This window comes from Cherax quadricarinatus, chromosome 2 (genome assembly GCF_038502225.1).
Source record: "Cherax quadricarinatus isolate ZL_2023a chromosome 2, ASM3850222v1, whole genome shotgun sequence".
Taxonomy (NCBI): Eukaryota; Metazoa; Arthropoda; class Malacostraca; order Decapoda; family Parastacidae; genus Cherax; species Cherax quadricarinatus.
In genome coordinates, this window is record NC_091293.1 from 20911060 (window position 1) to 20938210 (window position 27151).

The following is a 27151-nucleotide window of genomic DNA, read 5'->3' on the forward strand; positions in this document are numbered from 1 at the left end:
CAACTTGGATTACACATTTCTTTCTTGTAAACCACTAACATTACTTGGAATATACATTAAAACAAGCCAGGGTTATTTTTGTAAATACAAAAACTTACAAATTCCTTTCATTTGATACCTTGGTATCAAGTGAAAGGAATGATACTTGATGGGCAATGACATATAACATGATCTTCAAACATTTCAGGCAGTTATTTATGTTAAGCCATACAAGGTAACACTTTTAAATGCATACAACTTAGATTGTGGCTTGCATTATAAAGACATTCACCACTTACACTAAATAACAAGACTGTTCAACTGCCTCCCAGCATACATAAGGGGGATTACCAATAGACCCCTGGCTGTCTTCAAGAAGGTGCTGGACAGACACCTAAAGTCAGTACCTGACCAGCCGGGCTGTGGTTTGTACGTCGGGTTGCGTGCATCCAACAGTAACAGCCTGGTTGATCAGACCCTGATCCACCATGAGGCCTGGTCACAGACCAGGCCACGGGGGTGTTGACCCCCAAAACCCTCTCCAGGTATACAAAGTAGAGGTTTACTTCAACAAGGAAACATAGTATGATGAAGGATTCAAGAGGTTAAATAATGTTAAATGAGAATATAATAATGTACTGCAAAAGTGCTACCAAAGTGCACTCTGCAGTGTGAGAAAGTAAAACCAATCTTGGGTGCATTTTGAATGTACTGTATGTGCAAATATAAATAACAAAAAAAAGGCACAATACCGTGACTGGAACGATACACAAATAACCCGCACATAAAAGAGAGATGCTTACGACGACGTTTCGGTCCGACTTCGAAACGTCGTCGTAAGCTTCTCTCTTTTATGTGCGGGTTATTTGTGTATGTGCAAATATAACTATCAACAAGATACAGTTGAGCACCACCAAAACCTTTCAAACAGTACTGCTTCAGTAAGTGACTTATGGAAATCTTGAGACTCTGAAGTACAATATATACAGAAAAAAAAAATTTGAATACACCAATATAGTGGAACCTCGGCTTACGAGTTTAATCCTTTCCGTGACCTTGCTCGTCTCTATCTGCTAGTATGCCGAGTCAATTTTCCTCATTTAAATAAAGTGACATGCCATTAATCCAATCTAGTGGAATTCCTGCTCTCAGGAGGCAGGAATATGGTGCTAATATCAACTCTACGGCTTATTTATCTATCACAATTCGTCTAATATGACATAATAAACAATATAAACAACATAGAAACCTGATATATACTCTAGAATGAATAAAATATGTCAAGTGACAAGTGGTGGCAGCCATTCCCTACCTCAAGCGGCCGCCTTGTTGTGGGTCAGTGGGGGAGACATACCGTCATCCCCTGCCGTCCCCCAATACACATCCCAGCTTATGTGTTCAGTTCCACTTCTCTCCTTCAAGCTAGCTGTGCTTGTGAATTGTGTTTTGATCTTTTAAGTACCATATCTTGTATCTGCCAAGCAATTATGACACCCAGTAGGCATACCAGTGTTGCTGAATGACTTACTGACTTGACTGACTGATTTACTGACTGACTGAATGACTTGACTGACTGAATGATGACTAACTGACTTACTGAGTAATTTAAAGTTAGATTTTTTCACTGAAGAGGACCTTGAAATGGTGTCTACAGCAGCTGATGCCTTACTGTCAGTTGTACAATGTATTGCAGGGTAAAACAGAACAGAAATTCATTACAGAATTTATGCACACTCCAGTACAACCATCAACTTCAGTACCAGACCCTCTACCATCCACCTCAGCCCAGTAGGGCCACACCAAAACTCTCCACTCATTTCACAATCATCCACAAACACCAGTATCCACAATTTAAGGTAAGAAATACTATTATTTCTGTTGCAGTTATAGTCTTAATTAAGCAGTACAAACATAATACATCACAACAGTGAATTACAATTATATATTCACTTTTATGTTTGTAAGATATGGAGGTCTAAAAAAAAGTTGCTTGAGGGGGAAGCTTGCATCCTGAATTTTTGCTCGTAGCCAGACAAAAAGTCGACCGAGCGACTGCTCGTATCTTGAAAAACTTGCATCGTGGGGCACTCGTCAGCCAAGGTTCCACTGTACCAATATGTCAACATGGACTGCTAACATAATGGTAAGGAGACATGTACTTAGTAAGGAGACACAGTTATGTGGAACCTTCATTGATGATGTTTCACCCACGCAATGTGCTTTATCAATTTCACAAACAATAAGTGACATGCCCACTGCATAGGCAAAGTGTCATCAATAAAAGCTTTATATATGTAGTATTATAATGCAAGAGTCCACAAAAACTGTGTAGCAGTACAGATAAGAGTTAGAGTGAGACTCGATATTGTAGCTCAATATAGTTAGGATGAGCGTACACCACAGACCTGCAAAAATAAAATTGGACAGCATAGAACAGTTAGGATGGGACTGGACAGTAGAGTGTAGTTAGTGTGAGAATGAACTGTAGTAGTGAACAGTTAGAGCAAGACTGGCCAGGAAAGTTAGGGTGACACCGAGCAGTATAGATAAAATATCAGTTTGGGCAAGTTGAATAATAGTAGTGAGGATGAGGTGAGGTAGCTATATACTTAAAGAAGAATAAGGCAGAACTTTAGAATGGAACAGTCAGGGAAAGAATGGAGGGAGAAATGGGGATGTCTGGGATAGGCAGAAAAATACTGTATAACAGAGCTGAGTTTGGGTGAGATAAGGACATTGAAAATTAAACTATAAAATGGTTAACATTTATAGACAGATTATCAGATTTAGTGGGAAGCTCTGAACCCAGAGAATTACAGTAGAATTACAGTAAATCAACAATTAAAATCACATTATGAAATCCTGTGTAGTCTGCAGCAAATCACACAAGTGGGCTTCCACATGGATTACATGCCATTTTTGTGGAAATTGGTGTCATGCCCCTTGTGCATATATCCAAGAACTATCTACAAGCAGTATTAAATCAGGGAAGTGTTTTTGGGTATGCCCAAATGAGATGAATCTGTGGATTAAAATCACATCGGTATTAAAAGAGGATAACATCAAAGCAGCCTTCATAGAAAACCTGGAAGCATTCTATAACAGATGGGAAAATAAAAAGACTGGGCTGGATGGTGCTATCGCCCTTGGTGTGGATGCTGTCCTGGCCGACAGTAACTGTATGTCTGGAGGTGCTGGCCATGTAGTCAGAAACTGTAATGCTGGAGGTGCTGTCCTGGTAGACAGCAACTGTATGCATGGGGAAATGCATATTAATGGCCACGAGGGAAACAGGAGCTGTAGTGGAGAAACAAGTGTAGTCAAGGAAAAGATAAAACCAATATTACAAACTAGTAATACCACAGGAGATAGCAAACAAGGGGACTCCACTAGTAATTGTGAGGATATATTACCAGAAACAACTGGTGAGAGCTCCATTGTTAGTACTAGTGAGGATAGGAGTGAGACAGGAAAACATGCACCAACATGGAATACAGATGCAAAAATCCAAGGCAAATGGAAACGAAGACTGTGCACATACATGTATTATGCACTTAATATCTGCAAACATGGGATATCTGGAAAAACAGATGGGACGTGCAACTTTGACCACCCTAGAAAATGCCGTGCCCATATGACAACAGGAAAATGCAAACTCCCTTCCTGTAAGCTTTTTCACCCTGAAATGTGTCCCTCTTCAGTACAGGAAAGACAGTGCTATAACTTAAATTGCCAGGCACACCATCTAAAAGGGACAAAATGATATAAAACATCCAGACCATAGGAAAACCTGGGTAGCCACAGCCACTCAAGAGGGAGAGATTTTTTAGTGCCAGGAAGGAAAAAAAAAACTGGCAGGAAATGGCAGAAATCGTACACCAAATCCAGTCATTTCTGGAGTGGAATCACAGTCAATGGCCTCCACTCCAAACCAACAGATACAGATATTAGTGCCGGGAAAAAAAGTCCCCCCCCCCAAGTACCACCAATCCAACGACATTCTTCTTTGCAAATATACAGGGTCTAAGGCCAGCAACGAACAACAAAATACCTTTCATCCGTGGACTGCTTGCAGAGGCAAATGCAATGTTCTCGATTTTCACAGAGACCCACATAAAGGATCACTTGGACAATGAAATATGTTCCCAGGTTACAACCTATACAGATGCAACAGAGTGAATAAGCAAAAAGGGGGGGGGGGTTGGCCTGTATATTGCAGAGTCACTTATTTGCACAGAACTGCTTAATGCTTCAAATGATGTAGTTGAAGTTTGAGCAGTAAAGATCGAGAGCCAAAATCTAGTCATTGTGGTAGTCTACAAGCCTCCGGATGCAACGTCCCAACAATTCCAGGAACAGCTGTTGAAAATTGACCACTGTCTGGAAAATCTTCCAGCTACAGCCCTCAACGTCTTGCTCCTGGGGGATTTCAACTTAAGGCATCTAAAATAGAGGAATACAGCAAATAATGTTGTTGCAGCGATAATACCAGGAGGCAGTTCAAACGAGAACTCACACACACACAAGCTTTTAAATCTCTGCACAAAATTCAACTTAAACCAGCAAATAATAGAGCCGACTAGACTGGAGAATACACTGGACCTCATCTTCACTAACAATGATGATCTGATACGAAATGTCACCATATCAAAAACAACATACTCAGCAATAGAAATAATTAGAAGTAAGGGTGGGAACCCTCTCATATGTGGTATTTTGCCAAGGAGGGGAGTTGGAAATGAATGGTTGTCCAGGGCAATTGGTGTCAATTGCTGGCTGGACAAATACTGTAAGGAAAATGCGGTAACATTCATTGACAACTGGGACCTCTTCTATGGCAGAAATGACATGTATGCTAGGGATGGGGTTCACTTATCTAGGTGTGGGGTGGGAGCACTGGCAACTGTAGTGGAGGGAGCAGTTAGAACTTTAAACTAGGAATAGTTAGTGGTATGGGTTTTGGCAGGAAAACAGTGAAGTCCCAGTGTAGTAATATTACGAGTTCTAGGGGAACTAGTAATAATAAGAACAAGATAGATATTGAAAAGCCAGGGACCTTGGGTGATAAGGACAGTAATAGGTTTAGTAGAAAAATAGAAATGAGCAGGAAGGGTAAAGAGAAAGGAGAGTCTTTCAATGTTTATTATGCTAATTGCCGTAGTGCTAGGAATAAGATGGACGAGTTGAGATTAGTTGCTAGTGTAGGTAACATTGATGTATTTGCCTTAACTGAGACGTGGTTTAATCCTTTGACTGTCGCAACCCCCAATCCTGAGGTGTCTCCTGGTGTCGCAAAATTTAAAAAAAAAAAAATTATTTTTTCTTATGAAATGATAGAGAATCTTTTCCCGATTGTAATGACACCAAAAAAACGAAATTTGATGGAAAACTGACGGAATTATGCTCTCGCGAAGTTAGCGACCTCGGCGCTGTTTACAAATCGGCGATTTCGCCCACTTTGAGCCCTATTTTCGGCTAATTCCATTGTTCCAGTCGCCCAAACTCATAGCTATTTCTTTAGAACTTCATTTTTTCTATCGATTGAATACAAGAAACTGCCCATTTACTGATTTCAACTACCTAATAATGTGGTCAGAAATTTGCAATTTGGCCAATTTCACGAAAACTAAAAAATATGACTAATTTCAATATAAGGTCCAGAATGAACAATGCAGACATTCCTGGCTCTAAAATAACGTTTTCTTTGTTCATCAGTCACGTCTCTAGGCCCCTCTGATATTACTCTTGCTTTCTATTTTGAATTTTTATTCAAACAAAAAATATTAGACTTACTATTATGCAGACTACTGCAATGCTGTAATAACTGTATAAATAACATCAACCCATTCATGACTGCATATTAGAATGGCTAGTTGGACATTTATTGGACAATGGCATCATTTGTTTACTTTTGAACATTGGCAAAAATCAAACATTTCCCCTACTTTGAGCTCCATTTTTAGGTTCTTTTTATAGTAAAATCAATCAACATCACCTCTATTTCTGTAATATGTTTTCCATTCTATCAAATGAGACCAAGAAAACGAGAATACAACCATAAATACTATACGAAAATAGACCACAAAGTCGGCATTTTAATTAAAAAAAACGGTCGGAGTTTTTTTTCTCATTATGCACTGCGTGCTGCAGGATTTTTTTTATATGGTGCACACTGACCACACAGACCCATTCTCTCACATGTGGGCCTACCAGCTTTCTCCTGCTTGATTTGAAGCCGCTAGAATTTATGAGTATATATACGTCAAACACGGCACCTCGTAAAACGTATATATACGACCGCGACAGTCAAAGGGTTAATTCAAAAAGTCGGGACATGCCTGCGGAATGTCATATTCAGGGTTTTAAATTGTTCCAAGAAGATAGAAGTATTGGGAGGGGGGGTGGGGTGGCATTGTATGTCTGAGATCGCTTGAACTGTTGCATAAAAACGGGTATTAAGTCTGAAGTAACACATACAGAGTCTGTTTGGATAGAATTTTCAGAGGGGCATGAAAAACTGATTTTAGGAGTGATATACCGTCCCCCAAACTTAGATAGGGACCAAGGGAAACTACTATGGGAGGAAATTGTTAAGGCCACAAGGCACGATAATGTAGTAATTCTAGGAGACTTTAACTTTAGTCATGCTGATTGGAATTTCTTGACTGGGAATTTAGAATCATACGACTTCTTAGAAGTATTTCAGGATTGTTTTTTGAAGCAGTTTGTGACATAACCTACAAGGGGAAATAACCTGCTTGACTTGGTTATGGCAAACAATGAATCCCTTGTTAATAATTTAGAAATTTCAGAGGAACTGGGTGCTAGCGACCACAAATCAATTACATTTAGCATTGAATGGAAGTACGATAGTAGCGATCTCAGTAACAGTCCCAGATTTTCGCTTAGCAGATTACGATGGGCTTAGAGAACACTCATCATCTGTTGACTGGGGTAACGAAGAGAGCTATCAATATGACAGTTTTCTGAACACTATACATGCTGCTCAAAGAGCGTTTATCCCATATAAAGAAATTAGATAAAATAGAAATGACCCAAAATGGATGAATAATAGGCTGAAATATCTACTAGGGCATAAGAAAGGAATTTATAGGCGTATCAAAAGAGGTGAGGGTCATCTTACGAATCAGTACATTGACATTAAGAGGGACATTAAAAAGGGGATAAGAAAAGCTAAAAGGGATTATGAAATTAAAGTTGCTAGGGATTCTAAAACTAACCCAAAAAGTTTTTTCCAGGTCTATAGAACAAAAGTTAGAGATAAGATAGGTCCCCTTAAAAATAACTATGGGCACCTTACTGACAAAGAGAATGAAATGTGCTTGATTTTAAATAATTATTTTCTCTCAGTTTTTACACAGGAAGACACTAACAATATTCCAGTAATTAATTTTTACAGTGGGCTAGAAGAAGATAAATTATGTAACATCACAGTCACTAGTGAGATGGTTGTGAAGCAGATAGACAGACTGAAGCAAAATAAGTCGCTGGGTCCTGATGAGGTTTTTTCAAGGGTTCTTAAGGAATGCAAAATGGAACTCTGTGAACCATTAACTAATATTTTTAATTTATCTCTTCAAACAGGTGTAGTGTCGGATATGTGGAAGATGGCTAATGTAACTCCTATTTTTAAAACAGGGGACAAGTCGTTACCGTCAAATTACCGCCCAATAAGCCTGACCTCAATTGTAGGCAAATTACTAGAGTCAATTATAGCTGAGATTATAAGAAGCCATCTCGATAAGCATAGCTTGATTAATGATACTCAGCATGGATTCACAAGAAGCCGGTCTTGTCTAACTAATTTATTAACTTTCTTCAGTAAAGCTTTTGAGGCTGTTGACCACAATAAAGAATTTGATATTATTTACTTAGATTTTAGTAAGGCTTTTGATAGAGTTCCGCACCATAGACTGTTAAAGAAAGTGGCAGCTCATGGCATTGGGGGAAAAGTGCTCTCGTGGATCGAGTCATGGCTCACTGACAGGAAGCAGAGAGTGTCCATAAATGGGGTTAAATCCGAGTGGGGATCTGTAACAAGTGGCGTTCCACAGGGATCAGTCTTGGGCCCATTGTTGTTTATAATATATATCAATGATCTTGATGAGGGAATTACTAGTGATATGAGCAAATTCGCCGATGACACAAAGATAGGTAGGATAATTGATTCAAACGTAGATGTTATGGAACTTCAGGAGGATTTAAACAAACTCTATTCTTGGTCAGAAAAGTGGCAGATGCAGTTCAATGTAGATAAATGCAAGGTTCTGAAGCTTGGGAGTGCCCATAACCCTAGTACTTATAAGTTAAATGATGTAGAACTTAGCCATACAGATTGTGAAAAGGACTTGGGGGTTATGGTGAGCAGCAACCTTAAACCAAGACAGCAATGCCTAAGCATACGTAATAAGGCAAATAGATTACTGGGATTTATATCAAGAAGTGTAAGCAACAGAAGTCCAGAGGTCAAACTGCAGCTTTATACATCATTAGTAAGGCCTCACCTAGATTATGCAGCTCAATTCTGGTCTCCATATTACAGAATGGACATAAATTCGTTAGAAAACATTCAGCGTAGGATGACTAAATTAATACATAGCATTAGAAATCTTCCTTATGAAGAAAGATTGAAGACTCTTAAGTTACATTCACTTGTTAGACGAAGAATGAGGGGAGACCTGATCGAAGTGTATAAGTGGAAGATAGGTATTAATAAAGGGGATATTAATAAGGTCTTGAGGATGTTTCTCCAAGAGAGAACCCGCAGTAATGGATTTAAATTAGATAAGTTTAGATTTAGAAAGGACATAGGAAAGTATTGGTTTGGAAATAGGGTAGTTGATGAGTGGAACAGTCTACCTAGTTGGGTTATTGAGGCTGGGACTTTGGGTAGTTTCAAATCTAGGTTGGATAAGTACATGAGTGGGAGGGGTTGGATTTGAGTGGGACTGTCACATCAGAGCTTATTTCTTGGGTGGCATTGAAAATTGGGTTGGGCAAACGTTTTGTTAGTGGGATGAATTTTAAAGGACCTGCCTAGTATGGGCCAACAGGCCTCCTGCAGTGTTCCTCCTTTCTTATGTTCTTATGTTCTTATCACAACATAATCGAGTTTCAGACATGTACGAGCGGAGCCCCAGAACGACAAAATGAGATCAGTCATGAGGGAGCCTTCACTAAATTCAACTTCAATAACAAGAACATAAAGTAAACCAAGTCCTAAATGATTTAAGCTGGGAAGATAGACTAAACAACACAGACCCCAACTTATGCCTAGAACAGATTAACTCGGTGGCACTCGATGTATGCTCAAGGCTTATTCCTTTAAGAAAAAGGAGGAGTAGATGTAAAATAGAAAGAGACAGGCGCTCCCTTTACAGGCGACGGAAAAGAATAACAGAGCGGCTAAAAGAGACCAATATATCTGAAATGCGGAGGGAGACACTGGTCAGAGAAATAGCAAACATCAAACTAAAGCTAAAGGAATCTTATAGGAGTCAGGAATCGCGGGAAGAACTAAAAAGCCATAAATGAAATCGAAAGAAACCGAAAGTACGTATTTCTTTTCTTATGCCAAATCAAAGTCGAGAACAACATCCAGTATTGGGCCCCTACTTAAACAAGATGGGTCCTACACAGATGACAGCAAGGAAATGAGTGAGCTACTCAAATACCAATATGACTCAGTTTTTAGCAAGCTGCTAACCAGACAGAGTCGAAGATCTAAATGAATTTTTTATGAGAGAGCCACAGAATTCGGTAAACACAAGCCTATCTGATGTTATCCTGACACCAAATGACTTTGAACAGGCGATAAATGACATGCCCATGCACTCTGCCCCAGGGCCAGACTCATGGAACTCCGTGTTCATCAAGAACTGCAAGAAGCCCCTATCACATGCTTTTAACAACCTATGGAAAGGTAGCATAGACACTGGGGTTGTCCCACAGTTATTAAAAACAACAGTCATAGCCCCACTCCACAAAGGGGGCAGTAAAGCAATAGCAAAGATCTTCAGAACAATAGCACTAACATCCCATATCATAAAAATCTTTGAAAGGGTCCTAAGAAGCAAGATCGCCACCCATTTAGATACCCATCAATCACACAACCCAGGGCAAGATGGGTTTAGAGCAGGTCGCTCATGTCTGTCCCAACTACTGGATCACTACGACAAGGTCCTAGATGCACTAGAAGACAAAAAGAATGCAGATGTAATATACACAGACTTTGCAAAAGCCTTCGACAAGTGTGACCATGCCGTAATAGTGCACAAAATGCATGCTAAAAGAATAACAGGAAAAGTTGGTAGATGGATCTATAATTTCCTCACAAACAGAATACAAAGAGTAGTAGTCAACAGAGAAAAGTCTGAGGCGGCTACGGTGAAAAGCTCTGTTCTGCATGGCACAGTACTCGCTCCTATCTTGTTTCTCATCCTCATATCTGATATAGACAAGGATGTCAACCACAGCCCCGTGTCTTCCTTTGCAGATGACACCCGAATCTGCATGACAGTGTCTCACATTGCAGACACTGCAAGGCTCCAGACAGACATCAACCATATTTTTCAATGGGCTGCAGAAGAGAATATGAAGTTCAATGATGAGAAATTTCCATTACTCCGATATGGTAAACATGAGGAAATTAAAACTTCATCAGAGTATAAAACAAATTCCAACCACAAAATAGAGCGGAAAACTAACGTCAAAGACCTGGGAGTGATCATGTCGGAGGATCTCACCTTCAAGGACCATAACATTGTATCAATCGCATCTGCTAGAAAAATGACAGGATGGATAGTGAGAACCTTCAAAACTAGGGATGACAAGCCCATGATGACACTCTTCAGGTCACTTGTTCTATCTAGGCTGGAATATTGCTGCACACTAACAGCACCTTTCAAGGCAGGTGAAATTGCTGACCTAGAAAATGTACAGAGAACCTTCACGGCATGCATAAAGGAGATATAATACCTCAATTACTGGGAGCGCTTGAAGTTTCTGAACCTGTACTCCCTGGAATGCAGGCGGGAGAGATACATGATTATATACACCTGGAAAATCCTAGAGGGACTAGTACTGAACTTGCACATGAAAATCACCCACTACGAAAGCAAAAGACTCAGCAGACGATGCAACATCCCCCAATGAAAAGCAGGGTTGTCACTAGCACATTAAGAGACAACACAATAAGTGTCAGGGGCCCAAGACTATTCAACTGCCTCCCAGCATACATAAGGGGGATTATCAATAGACCCCTGGCTGTCTTCAAGCAGGCACTGGACAAGCACCTAAAGTCGGTACCTGACCAGCCGGGCTGTGGCTCGTACGTTGGATTGCGTGCAGCCAGCAGTAACAGCCTGGTTGATCAGGCTCTGATCCACCATGAGGCCTGGTCACAGACCGGGCAGTGAGGGCGTTGACCCCCGGAACTCTCTCCTGGTAAACTCCAGGTCATACAGCACTGAGGGAATGAGAGGTAATCAGATTTAATCCAAGAAAAGGGAGGGTAAGTCCAATTCTCTAGATCAAGAGCTCTTCACCAGTGTCAGAAAAGTCTCCCTTGAAGTGACACTTGTGAACAAGATTGGTAAAAAGCAGTTAGTGTGAGAAAGAACACTGGGTTATATAATTTGAGTAAGAGTGCACTGGATGTCAGGCACAATATAATCATGTGCAGTTATTTATCAATGTAACAAATACAGTACAGTGGAACCTCTACTTGTGAGTTTAATCCATTCCATGACCTTGCTCGCAACTGGATTTGCTTGTTTGCAGAGTCAATTTTCCTCATTTGAATTAACTGAAATGCAATTAATCCATTCCCAGCTCTCAGGAGGCTAACAAGATACTTCAATATTTCACTATCATCTATATGGCTTATTTATATATCGCAGTTCATCTAATATGACATAATAAACAATATTAATAACACAGAAACATGATATGTACACTAGAATGAATGAAATATTACGTATGTGAGTAGTGTTAGTGGAGGCAGAGGCACAGTGGCCATTGTTGTTGTTGTGTAGAGGGCCACCACGGTGGCCACTGCTCCTCCTGACATACCTTCCCATGCTTGTATAACAGAAAATGGAGTGTTTGTGAGGCAAACTCCTTTAGATCATTATGTACATAGTTTCATAAGAAAAACAATAATAATAATAAAATAATAATAATAATAATAATAAAAATAATAAAATAAAAAATAATAATAATTCTAGGTAGTAGGTTGGTAGACAGCAACCGCCCAGGGAGGTACTACCGTCCTGCCAAGTGAGTGTAAAACAAAAGCCTGTAATTGTTTTACATGATGGTAGGATTGCTGGTGTCTTTTGTCTGTCTCATAAATATGCAAGATTACAGGTACATCTTGCTACTTCTACTTACACTTAGGTCACACTACACATACATGTACAAACATATATATACACACCCCTCTGGGTTTTCTTCTAGTTATTGTTCTTATTTATTTCCTCTTATCTCCATGGGAAAGTGGAACAGAATTCTTCCTCCGTGAGCCATGCGTGTTGTAAGAGGCGACTAAAATGCCGAGAGCAAGGGGCTAGTAACCCCTTCTCCTGTATAAATTACTAAATTTAAAAAGAGAAACTTTTGTTTTTCTTTTTGGGCCACCCTGCCTTGGTGGGATACGGTCGGTTTGTTGAAAAAAAAAAATAATATTATAAGAAATGATGTAGTAATACAGCATTTACCATGGAGAAGAGATACTGGGCACATTGATGTATGCTGTCATTAACCCTTTGAGGGTCGACAGGCCCTCTCCGAAACTCGTTCTCAGGGTCGGCCAAATTTAAAAAAAAAAAAAATTATTTTCTCTTATGAAAAGATAGAGAATCTTTTTCCGATCATAAAGACACCAAAAGTTTGAAATTTGATAGAAAACTTACGGAATTATGCTCTCGCAAAGTTAGCGGTCTCGGAGATGTTTACGCATCGGCGATTTTGCCCACTTTGAGCCCCATTTTCGGCCAATTTCACTGTACTAGTCGACAAAAAACATGAATATTTCGCTAGAACTCCATTTTTTCTATCGAATGGGTGCAAGAAACCACCCATTTATAAATTCAACTATCTAGTACAGTGGTCAGAATTTAGCAATTTTGCCAATTTCACACAAATTTCAAAAGATGCCAATTTCCGAATAGGGTCCAGAATAAACAAGAAAGACATTCCTGGCACTAAAATGACATTTCCTCTAGTCATTAGTCACGTCTCAAGGCCCCTCTTATATTCTTTTGCTTTCCACTTTGAATTTTTATTCTCACAAAAAATATAAGATTTACTGTTATGCAGACTACTGCATTAGTGTAAAAAATGGTATAAATATTATTGGTGCACTTGTAGAAGAATATTAGACTCACCAGTTGACGTGTATTGCACGCTTGGCACGATTTGTTTACTTTTGAAGTTTGGTAAAAATCGAACATTTCTGCTACTTTGAGCTCAATTTCAAGGCACCTTTCTTTGTAAAACCAGTCAAAATCATCTCAATTTCTGTAATATGTCTTCCATTCTATAAAATGAGACCAAGAAAACTAGAATACAACAATAAATACCATACGAAAATACACTGCAAAGTCGCCGATTTATTAAAAAAAAATTGTCAAAGTTTTTTTTTTCTCATTATGCACTGTGTGCTGCAGGATTTTTTTTAGACTGTGCACACTGACCACATAGACCCATTCTTTCATATGAAGGCCTACCAGCTTTCTCCCACTAGATTTGAGGCCGCTAGAATTTATGAGTATACTAGTACGTCAAAAACCCCTACGCGTAAAACGTACTAGTACGACCAAAACCCTCAAAGGGTTAAATAGGTCCAATGCACTAGGCATACCTCAGCATACTAGTGGCCTTCTTTGTAATAAGTATTTTATGCATGACCATTTGAAACTTTCTCTGGGTGATACATTCTTAATCCTATGTACACTTAATTGCTACACTCTTAATCCTATGTACACTTAATTGCTACACTCTTAATCCTATGTACACTTAATTGCTACACTCTTAATCCTATGTACACTTAATTGCTACACTCTTAATCCTATGTACACTTAATTGCTACACTCTTAATCCTATGTACACTTAATTGCTACACTCTTAATCCTATGTACACTTAATTGCTACACTCTTAATCCTATGTACACTTAATTGCTACACTCTTAATCCTATGTACACTTAATTGCTACACTCTTAATCCTATGTACACTTAATTGCTACACTCTTAATCCTATGTACACTCAATCTCAAAATAATGAATCTTAACTAGAAATAAATAACAAAAAGGCACAATACCGTGACTGGAACAATACACAAATAACCCGCACATAAAAGAGAGAAGCTTACGATGACGTTTCAGTCCGACTTGGACCATTGACAAAGGCACTGGTCAATGGTCCAAGTCGGACCGAAACGTCGTCGTAAGCTTCTCTCTTTTATGTGCGGGTTATTTGTGAATCTTAACTAGTCAAAAGTTGGCCTGTGATACTCCAATACTGAAACTATGTATAGTGCCAAAACAAAAGCATTCACATTGCTAAACTCACAACTAGTATTTAGTCACTTAGCCATAATACCAACTTATCTCATAATTCTGTAACATTTTAAACCTAAGATTTAATATAAGTCTGCCCGAAATGCCTAGCCATGCTAGGCGTTCTAGTGGTACACTCTGTAATTATTATTTTACTACACGTAAACCACACAATAACCAAATTCTGTAAACTCAGCATTGTAATACTTATAGAGAATAAAGTTTGAATTGAATTGAATTGAATTAATTGCTACACTCTTAATCCTATGTACACTTAATTGCTACACTCTTAATCCTATGTACACTTAATTGCTACACTCTTAATCCTTATTATTATTATTTTTTTTATTATCACACTGGCCGATTCCCACCAAGGCAGGGTGGCCCGAAAAAGAAAAACTTTCACCATCATTCACTCCATCACTGTCTTGCCAGAAGGGTGCTTTACACTACAGTTTTTAAACTGCAACATTAACACCCCTCCTTCAGAATGCAGGCACTGTACTTCCCATCTCCAGGACTCAAGTCCGGCCTGCCGGTTTCCCTGAACCCCTTCATAAATGTTACTTTGCTCACACTCCAACAGCACGTCAAGTATTAAAAACCATTTGTCTCCATTCACTCCTATCAAACACGCTCATGCATGCCCGCTGGAAGTCCAAGCCCCTCGCACACAAATCCTCCTTTACCCCCTCCCTCCAACCTTTCCTAGGCCGACCCCTACCCCGCCTTCCACTTATTATACATAACAAATCAGATCTTACTCCCAAATCAATATTATATCATAGTGACTATCTGTCATTTTAACTTTGTTTACCATTACAGTGGTCCCTCGTTTTTCGTAATTAATCCGTTCCTGGAGGAGCTACTATAAACAAAATTTACGATTTGCGAATCAATTTTCCCCATAAGAAATAATGTAAATACAATTAATCCGTTCCTGACACCCAGAAGTATTAAAACAAAAAAATTTTTTACATGAAATATACATGTAGTACATAAACAATACAATGGGAAATGATGAATGAAACATTAACAGCATAACGCTTACCTTTATTGGAGATTCTTCTTAGTGCATGGGAGACTGGATGAGGAGAGAGATTGGATTGTTTACAGTTTGGAAGGGGAATCCCCTTCCAGCAACACCTCAGGTACCAATTGCTTTTCTGGGGTTACTTCTCTTCTCTGTTTCTTAATGCCACTAGGACCACCTTGAGAGTCACTGGAGTCCTGTCTTGCAAAGTAACTGTGGAGAGAGCTCTGTTTCTGGTGTCTCTTTAACACTTCCCTAAAATGGCCCAAGACTTTGTCACTGTACATATTTCTCACCTTCTTTACCACAGGCTTGGCACTAGGAGCTTTCTTTCGAGCCATGGTAGCTTATTTAGTACTTGCAAGCACTAAAATGAGTGGAATATTATGAAATATTTCGTAGGAGCACTTGAGGGGACCTTCACTCACTGGTAAACAATGCCAGACTGGCTGGGTAGGGAGGCCTCCCCGGCTCACACCGTGCTTACGCGTCCCGGACAAACTACTATTTGCAAGTCAACCTATGAAAAGCGAGTCCATGTTTATACGAAAATACCCCTATGATTGGCGAAATTTACGATTGCCGAGAACTACGAAAAGCGAGGGACCACTGTACTTAATTTAGTCCCTTATATTTTTTCTCTTTTATTTTAGCTTTATATAACAACCTTAGTTCATATATTCACAATTGTTAAAATAATCAAGGTGCTATTCTCAGGTGCTAAAGTGTAATAAGCTCATTATTTTGCCATTATAATCATTTATTTGATTACCACTTTTTTGTTCACCACAAACTATTTTAGTCCCTTTTATATTGTCTCATTTATTTTAGCTTTAAAGAGCTACCTTAGCTCATATTTTTTACATTTGTTAAAATAATTCAGGTGCTATTTTATAGCTTTAGAATATTTACTTTGTTTTATACTTAATTCTAACTATAGATTCACTATATATCTTATGATAACAAGCATTGATCCTGATACCAACCTCTTATCTAATGACTTAAATGAATCAAACAGTGACTGTAATTACTACACAGCAGAACAATCAAAGGCACTCCTCAGAGCCAACAACAACATAACTGTCTTTAACTACAATATCAGATCTTTAAGCAAACATTACGATGACCTCATAGCATTACTAAATTCTCACTGAAACCTGGCTAAAGCCTGATACTACAGATGTCTATGCCATTCCTGGTTACACAGCCATACACAACTGTAGGCCAGATCAACAAGGGGGTGGCACAGCTATATACTACTCAGACCAACTAGAATGTATCACTAATACTTGCACAAGGCATGAACATGGGGAATATATAATAGCTAAATTCAAATCCAAATACAGTACCTACAAAAACCTCTCACAGTGATAAACATCTACAGAGTACCAAAGTCAAACATTAGCCGTTTTAGTGAAAACCTAGGAAGTATGATAACTGATGGACGCATGAACAAAGATCACTTACTCCTCTCAGGTGACTTCAATATAAATCTCCTACAAGACCAAGACCCACATGTTACTGAATTCACAAACACTATGAGTAACTGCATGTTGCTACCAACAGTAACAAAACCTACAAGATTTACAGAGACTAGCATTTCCCTACTAGACCACATCTGGACCAACACCATATCCCCCTTAAGATCAGGCATAATCACAGATAATACCACAGACCATTACCCTACCTTCCTCATAACAAACCTTGGCAAATTACCCCTAGACACTACTAAAGTCACTTTCAGACTTCACAATGAGGCAGCTATCAATAACTTCACAGCAGCAGTGACAAACATTGACTGGCACACTTAGCTAGAAATCTATACAGATATTGACAAATGTATTAATAATTTTCTAAAAAAGACCCAATACCTCTATAACAAGCACTGCCCTAAAAAAACTAAACAGATGACCTGGAAAACCCTATCAGAAATACTAGGAACAAAAAAGATAACACGAAATAGCGAAATTGAATTAACAAAACCAGATGAACCCCAATTCCCACCTACTGAAACAGGAAACAGACTCAATGATTTCTTCTCCACTACAGCAGGGCCCCACTTTACGGCGTTTCGCTTTACGGCGTTCCGCTAATACGGACATTTCAAATTATGACCAAAACTCGCTATACGGCTCCCCCCACCTGTCTCTCTAATACGGTCACAGCGGCCCACCAAGTTTGTTTACATTCTCCCTGAGCACATCTCCTTATTATGTCTGGAAACTTTCCAAAATTTCAAGTGTTTTAAAGTTATTGTATATTTTATATGTATTGTACTTGTGTACACCTGTACCTAAATAAACTTACACACTGTGCTGGCATGTAGGTACACATTAAAATCACTAAGAGTCTCTCTACTCTTGATGCAATAATAATAATAATAATAATAATAATAATAATAATAATAATAATAATAATAATAATAATAATAATAATAATAATAATCACTTGGGCGCATTAATGTCACATATTATGTTAATATAGACATTTTCCTTAATCTATCTATGATATTTTTTTCAAAATTATATAAGAAACACATTATGCAACACACAAACATGATACATGCACCCACAGTATAAAAATTTATACAAATATATATGAGATGTTTACCAAACGGTTTGTAGAAGTGTCGGAAGAATTACGTTTTCTCTAGCCCGTCACCTGTTACTAGGGATAACTGTAGAAAAATATTCCTTTCGTATGCCTTCACTTTATAGCTATAATTCTGTACTAACTTGTACACAGTGTAAGAGTATTTGTTTCGTGATTTAATTATTATAATAATAATAAAAATATTATAAGGTAAAAGTTTCACAAACTCTTACAAATGTACATGAATGAACTAAAACTGGACACGTATTAATACCGTCTATTTCGCCTGACCGAGTGATCGTCCACAACCTGTTCACTTTGTTTACGCTGTCTGAGCTCGGTGTATCATTAAATGTTGTATATTACGTTAATATACACATTTTCATTAATCCATCCGTGATATTTTTTTCAAAATTATATAATAAACACGATACATAACATAAATACATAACATGTGTGTAGAGAACCTAGGATAACCCAAAAAAGTCAGAGTGACTTACTTCCATTGCCTTCACTCAGAGCATCATTTCTTCTCAAAATGATGTTACATGAGAATGGAAGTGTTCTTCTTTATTTATTCTACCATATCAATGTAGAGACAACCTGTACACAATGTAACTTGTACACAAACCAGACGTGTACACTGTTTACAAAACTTACCTTCGCCTGGTTTGTTTACATAACTCTGCGCCTGTCCTCTCTCATGCACTCATTCTTTCTCTCTGGTATGGTAGCCCGGCTGACTACCATACATACCACACTTGATTTTTTACAATAAATACTACTCATCTCACCCTATATTTTAAGGTAAGTAATGAGTGAACTGTATATACATTTTATCGCTCTGGGATGCTTAAATATCATAGAATAGTATGTGTGGGTGGGGTGGCCTGGTATGGTAGCCTGGCTGACTACCATACATACCACACTTGATTTCTTACAATAAATACTACTTGTCTCACCCTAGATTAAGACTATAAATATTTTAAGGTAAGTAATGAGTGCACTATGTGTGTATTGTACTTTTTTATTGTTTTTTGATGCCTGGTTCTATTGCTAACATAATATATGTTAGTGTAAACTTGTTATCTAGTGTTTGTATGCATTTGTAAGTGGAAAAAAAGGGTGTTCCACTTTACGGCGGTTTCCGCTTTACGGCGGTAGCCTGGAACCTAACCCGCCGTATAAGTGGGGCCCTCCTGTATAGGAAAAAACCTTGCCAATAAAATCCCAAGCTCAGATACCCCACCCAATGACTATCTCACTGGCAACTACCCGAACACACTGTTCCTAGCTCCGACTAACCCAACTGAAGTCTCCCTTATTATCAACAAACTAAAAAACAAGACAGGAGATTTAAATACCTTACCACCCATTATATACAAAAAAGTGTCACAGGTGCTATCACCAATCATTGCAACACTCTTTAACAAATCTATTGAATCCTCTACCTTTCCTACAGTTCTCAAAATAGCAAGGGTCACCCCGATCCATAAAGGAGGAGACCACACAGACTTGAATAACTATAGGCCAATATCCAACTTACACCCTCTCTCTAAAATCTTTGAAAAATTAATCCATAAGCGTATCTATTCCTACCTCATCTCCCACAACATACTCAACCCCTGTCAATTTGGGTTCAGGCCTAATAAAAATACTAATGATGCCATTATCCACATGCTAGAACATATTTATACAGCAACAGAGAAAAAAGAAGTCCCACTGGGGATCTTCATTGACTTGCGTAAAGCTTTCGATACAGTTGACCACAGCTTGCTCCACATAAACTTGTTACACTATGGTATAAGAGGGCACTCCCTCAACTACCTAAAGTCATACCTCAGCAACAGAAGCCAATATGTGTACACAAAAGGGGCAAACTCTTCCGCACAGCCAATTACAGTTGGTGTCCCACAGGGAAGTGTCCTAGGCCCTCTTCTCTTTCTCATATACATAAATGACCTACCAAATGCATCGCAACTACTCAAACCCACACTATTTGCAGATGACACTACATGCGTCTACTCTCACCCGAGCCCAGTCATGCTAGCCAATACTGTAAATACCGAATTACAGAAAATATCTACCTGGATGAGGACCAACAAACTTAACTCTAAACATTGACAAAACCTACTACATTCAGTTTGGTAACAGAGTTACAGATGTGTCTCTAAACATAATGATAAATGGATCACCTATCACAAAACTCACAGAGGGAAAATTCTTAGGAATCCACCTTGATAATAGACTCAAATTTCAAACACATATACAACAAATTTCCAAAAAAAATTCCAAGACCGTAGGCATACTATCAAAGATACGGTACTATGTTCCACAGTCAGCCCTCCTGGCCTTATATCACTCACTTATTTACCCCTATCTCACCTATGGAATTTATGCATGGGGCTCAACAACAATAAACCATCTCAAACCACTAATCACCCAACAAAAGGCTGCAGTCAGAATGATAAATTCCCACTACAGACAACACACTCCACCAATATTCAAAACTCTAAACCTACTCACAATACAAAACATCCATACTTATTACTGCACCTACTACATACATAGAACACTTAACTCTGACATAAACCCTCCCCTCAAACATCTCCTTACCAACCTTAACAGGACACATGACCATAACACAAGACACAGATCACTCTTTGATGTTCCTCGTGTCCATCTCACGCTAAGCAAAAACTCAATGCACATAAAAGGCCCTAAAATCTGGAATTCATTGCCTGTGAATATAAAAGAAACACTGTCTGTTTATAAATTCAAGTCTCTTCTCAAAAATCACTTACTCACCCACAACTAAATAAATACTGAATAACTGTATCTCATAAATTGTATCTCATATATGTATCTCATTATTGTATCTCATAAATGTCAACCTGTGACCCAATCAAACTTTGTTACTATTTAACTTCATTACCTAACAGAATACTCCATTCTAGTAATTACACAGCAAATGACCATATGACCTGTCTTTGTAATACTCATTTGTACTAAATTGCTATCTGTTTTACAATAATTTTTGTACCACTGAATATATCATTGCTTAGTTAATCTTAAGTTAATTTTAAGCCTACCCATAATGCTCTGCATACAAGGGGCTTTAGCATGTTACACTTTAAAAATTGTATTCCTTGTACTTCTCTGTATCATGTTCAAATAAATAAATAAATAAGAAAGGAGGATCACTGCAGCAGGCCTGTTTGCCCATACTCGGCAGGTTCTTTACAATCTATCCCACTAACAAAACATTTGCCCAACCCAATTTTCAATGCTCCCCAAGAAATAAGGTTTGATAACTCTATCCACTCATTTGCAAGTCCCACTCAAATCCAACCCCTCCCACTCATATATTTATCCAACCTAAATTTGAAGCTCCTAAAGTCCAAGCCTCAATAACCCAACTAGGTAGACTGTTCCACTCATCAACTACCCTATTTCCAAACCAATACTTTCCTATGTCCTTTCTAAATCTAAACTTGTCTAATTTAAATCCATTACTGCAGGTTCTCTCTTGGAGAGATATCCTCAAGACCTTATTATATCCCCTTTATTAACCCCTTCAGGGTCCAAGACCCAAATCTGAAGTGGTGCCCCAGTGTCCAAGAATTTTCAAAAAAAAAATTTGGTTTTTCTTATGAAATGGTAAAGAATCTTTTTGTGAAGGTAATAAAACAAAAAGTATGAAATTTGATGGAAAATTGACGAAATTATGCTCTCGCGAATTTTGATGTGTCAGCGATATTTACGAATCGGCGATTTTGCCGACTGACTCCCATTTTAGGCCAATTACATTATTCCAGTCAACCAAATTCTTAGCTATTTCACTAGTATTACTTCTATTCTATTGAATGAGCACAAGAAATCGCCAAGTCAACTGTTTCAACTACAAATTAAAGTGATCGGGAATTGTTAATTTGGCCAATTTAACACAAAGTTCAAAATATTTCAATTTCAAAATAGGGTCCAGAATAAACAATGTAGGTATTCCTGGAACTAAACTAACATTTCCTCTGTTCATCAGTTACATTTTGAGGATTTACAAATAAATTCCACTTTGCTTTTTTATTCATATAATGAATTTTTATTCACACCAAAAAAATAGAAGATTTACTGTTATGCAATACTGTAATAATTGTATAAATATCATCACCATATTTGTGAATGCATATTAGACCCACCAGCTGGCATGTATTAGACGTGTGAGGTCGTTTGTTTACTCTTGAATACGGGCAAAAATTTAACATTTCTCCTAGTTTGAGCTCAGTTTCAAGCCATTTCCAGTGCTAAAACCAATCAAAATCATCTCTATTTCTGTAATATGTCTTCCATTCTATCAAATGAGACTAAGAAATCGCAAATACAACTATAAAAAACATACGAAAAAACACTGCAAATTCGCTGTTTTAATAAAAAAAATCATAATTTCAGTTTTTTTTCTCATTATACACAGTGTGCTGCAGGATCTGTTTTATGTGGAGAACACATACCACATAGATGTATTCTCTCATATCTAGGCCCAAATGTACCACTCACAGTTTATCAGAGTGAGCTGAGCTCATGACGTAGATCTACGGTTTGGACCCTGAACGTAAAGCCGTAGATCTACGGGACGGACCCTGAAAGGGTTAATACCTATCTTCCACTTATACACTTCGATCATGTCTTCCCTCATTCTTCGTCTAACAAGTGAATGTAATTTACGAGTCTTCGATCTTTCTTCATAAGGAAGACTTCTAATGCTATGTATTAATTTAGTCATTCTACGCTGAATATTTTCTAACGAATTTATGTCCATTCTGTAATATGGAGACCAATACTGAGCTGCATAATCTAGGTGAGGCCTTACTAATGATGTACAAAGCTGCAGTATAACCTCTGGACTTCTGTTGCTTACAATTCTTGATATAAATCCCAATAATCTATTTCCCCTATTACGTGCGCTTAGGCACTGCTGTCTTGGTTTAAGGTTACTGTTCACCATAACCCCCCCCCCCCCAAGTCCTTTTCACAATCTGTATGGCTAAGTCCTACATTATTTAACTTGTAAGTGCTAGGGTTATGGACTCTTCCGAGCTTCAGAACCTTGCATTTATCTATACTGAACTGCATCTGTCACTTTGCTGACGAGGTATTGAGTTTGTCTAAATCCTCCTGAAGTTCCATGATATCTACGTTTGAATCAATTATCCTACCTGTCTTTGTGTAGGTAGTAGGTTGGTAGACAGCAACCACCCAGGGAAGTACTACCGTCCTGCCAGATGACTGTGAAACAGAAACCTGTAACTGTTTTGCATGATGGTAGGATTGCTGATTTCTTTTTCTGTCTCATAAACACGCTAGATAACAGGGATATCTTGCTACTCCTACTTACACTTTGGTCACACTTCACAGACACGCACATGCATATATATATACATACATCTAGGTTTTTCTCCTTTTTCTAAATAGCTCTTGTTCTTCTTTATTTCTTCTATTGTCCATGGGGAAGTGGAAAAGAATCTTTCCTCCGTAAGCCATGCGTGTCGTATGAGGCGACTAAAATACCGGGAGGAATGGGCTAGTAACCCCTTCTCCTGTAGACATTTACTAAAAAAGAGAAGAAGAAAAACTTTATAAAACTAGGATGCTTAAATGTGCGTGGATGTAGTGCGGATGGCAAGAAACAGATGATTGCTGATGTTATGAATGAAAAGAAGTTGGATGTCCTGGCCCTAAGCGAAACAAAGCTGAAGGGGGTAGGGGAGTTTCAGTGGGGGGAAATAAATGGGATTAAATCTGGAGTATCTGAGAGAGTTAGAGCAAAGGAAGGGGTAGCAGTAATGTTGAATGATCAGTTATGGAAGGAGAAAAGAGAATATGAATGTGTAAATTCAAGAATTATGTGGATTAAAGTAAAGGTTGGATGCGAGAAGTGGGTTATAATAAGCGTGTATGCACCTGGAGAAGAGAGGAATGCAGAGGAGAGAGAGAGATTTTGGGAGATGTTAAGTGAATGTTTAGGAGCCTTTGAACCAAGTGAGAGAGTGATTGTGGTAGGGGACCTGAATGCTAAAGTAGGAGAAACTTTTAGAGAGGGTGTGGTAGGTAAGTTTGGGGTGCCAGGTGTAAATGATAATGGGAGCCCTTTGATTGAACTTTGTATAGAAAGGGGTTTAGTTATAGGTAATACATATTTTAAGAAAAAGAGGATAAATAAGTATACAAGATATGATGTAGGGCGAAATGACAGTAGTTTGTTGGATTATGTATTGGTAGATAAAAGACTGTTGAGTAGACTTCAGGATGTACATGTTTATAGAGGGGCCACAGATATATCAGATCACTTTCTAGTTGCATCTACACTGAGAGTAAAAGGTAGATGGGATACAAGGAGAATAGAAGCATCAGGGAAGAGAGAGGTGAAGGTTTATAAACTAAAAGAGGAGGCAGTTAGGGTAAGATATAAACAGCTATTGGAGGATAGATGGGCTAATGAGAGCATAGGCAATGGGGTCGAAGAGGTATGGGGTAGGTTTAAAAATGTAGTGTTAGAGTGTTCAGCAGAAGTTTGTGGTTACAGGAAAGTGGGTGCGGGAGGGATTGGTGGAATGATGATGTAAAGAGAGTAGTAAGGGAGAAAAAGTTAGCATATGAGAAGTTTTTACAAAGTAGAAGTGATGCAAGGAGGGAAGAGTATATGGAGAAAAAGAGAGTGGTGAAGCAATGTAAAAAGAGAGCAAATGAGAGAGTGGGTGAGATGTTATCAGCAAATTTTGTTGAAAATAAGAAAAAATTTTGGAGTGAGATTAACAAGTTAAGAAAGCCTAGAGAACAAATGGATTTGTCAGTTAAAAATATGAGAGGCGAGTTATTAAATGGAGAGTTAGAGGTATTGGGAAGATGGAGGGAATATTTTGAGGAATTGTTAAATGTTGATGAAGATAGGGAAGCTGTGATTTCGTGTATAGGACAAGGAGGAATAACATCTTGTAGGAGTGAGGAAGAGCCAGTTGTGAGTGTGGGGGAAGTTCGTGAGGCAGTAGGTAAAATGAAAGGGGGTAAGGCAGCCGGGATTGATGGGATAAAGATAGAAATGTTAAAAGCAGGTGGGGATATAGTTTTGGAGTGGTTGGTGCAATTATTTAATAAATGTATGGAAGAGGGTAAGGTACCTAGGGATTGGCAGAGAGCATGCATAGTTCCTTTGTATAAAGGCAAAGGGGATAAAAGAGAGTGCAAAAATTATAGTGGGATAAGTCTGCTGAGTATACCTGGTAAAGTGTATGGTAGAGTTATTATTGAAAGAATTAAGAGTAAGACGGAGAATAGGATAGCAGATGAACAAGGAGGCTTTAGGAAAGGTAGGGGGTGTGTGGACCAGGTGTTTACAGTGAAACATATAAGTGAACAGTATTTAGATAAGGCTAAAGAGGTCTTTGTGGCCTTTATGGATTTGGAAAAGGCATATGACAGGGTGGATAGGGGGGCAATGTGGCAGATGTTGCAAGTGTATGGTGTAGGAGGTAGGTTACTGAAAGCAGTGAAGAGTTTTTACGAGGATAGTGAGGCTCAAGTTAGAGTATGTAGGAAAGAGGGAAATTATTTCCCAGTAAAAGTAGGCCTTAGACAAGGATGTGTGATGTCACCGTGGTTGTTTAATGTATTTATAGATGGGGTTGCAAGAGAAGTAAATGCGAGGGTCTTGGCAAGAGGCGTGGAGTTAACAGATAAAGAATCACACACAAAGTGGGAGTTGTCACAGCTGCTCTTTGCTGATGACACTGTGCTCTTGGGAGATTCTGAAGAGAAGTTGCAGAGATTGGTGGATGAATTTGGTAGGGTGTGCAAAAGAAGAAAATTAAAGGTGAATACAGGAAAGAGTAAGGTTATGAGGATAACAAAAAGATTAGGTGATGAAAGATTGAATATCAGATTGGAGGGAGAGAGTATGGAGGAGGTGAATGTATTCAGATATTTGGGAGTGGACGTGTCAGCGGATGGGTCTATGAAAGATGAGGTGAATCATAGAATTGATGAGGGGAAAAGAGTGAGTGGTGCACTTAGGAGTCTGTGGAGACAAAGAACTTTGTCCTTGGAGGCAAAGAGGGGAATGTATGAGAGTATAGTTTTACCAACGCTCTTATATGGGTGTGAAGCATGGGTGATGAATGTTGCAGCGAGAAGAAGGCTGGAGACAGTGGAGATGTCATGTCTGAGGGCAATGTGCGGTGTGAATATAATGCATAGAATTCATAGTTTGGAAGTTAGGAGGAGGTGCGGGATTACCAAAACTGTTGTCCAGAGGGCTGAGGAAGGGTTGTTGAGGTGGTTCGGACATGTAGAGAGAATGGAGCGAAACAGAATGACTTCAAGAGTGTATCAGTCTGTAGTGGAAGGAAGGCGGGGTAGGGGTCGGCCTAGGAAAGGTTGGAGGGAGGGGGTAAAGGAGGTTTTGTGTGCGAGGGGCTTGGACTTCCAGCAGGCATGCGTGAGCGTGTTTGATAAGAGTGAATGGAAACAAATGGTTTTTAATACTTGACGTGCTGTTGGAGTGTGAGCAAAGTAACATTTATGAAGGGGTTCAGGGAAACCGGCAGGCCGGACTTGAGTCCTGGAGATGGGAAGTACAGTGCCTGCACTCTGAAGGAGGGGTGTTAATGTTGCAGTTTAAAAACTGTAGTGTAAAGCACCCTTCTGGCAAGACAGTGATGGAGTGAATGATGGTGAAAGTTTTTCTTTTTCGGGCCACCCTGCCTTGGTGGGAATCGGCCAGTGTGATAAAAAAAAAAAAAAAAAATCTTTGTGTCATCGGCGAATTTGCTCATTTCACTAGCAATTCCCTCATCAACATCATTGATATATATTATAAACAACAACGGGCCCAAGATTGATCCCTGTGGAATGCCACTTGTTACAGATCCCCACTCAGATTTAGCCCCATTTATGGACACTCTCTGCTTCCTGTCTGT

General features: G+C 38.8%; 1 protein-coding gene across 3 annotated transcripts in view; it reads right to left on the reverse strand.

Annotated features, from left to right (window-relative positions):
• LOC128688107 (uncharacterized) overlaps window positions 1–27151 on the reverse strand; it is a 235324-nt gene that overhangs the window by 105511 nt on the left and 102662 nt on the right. The window lies entirely within an intron of this gene.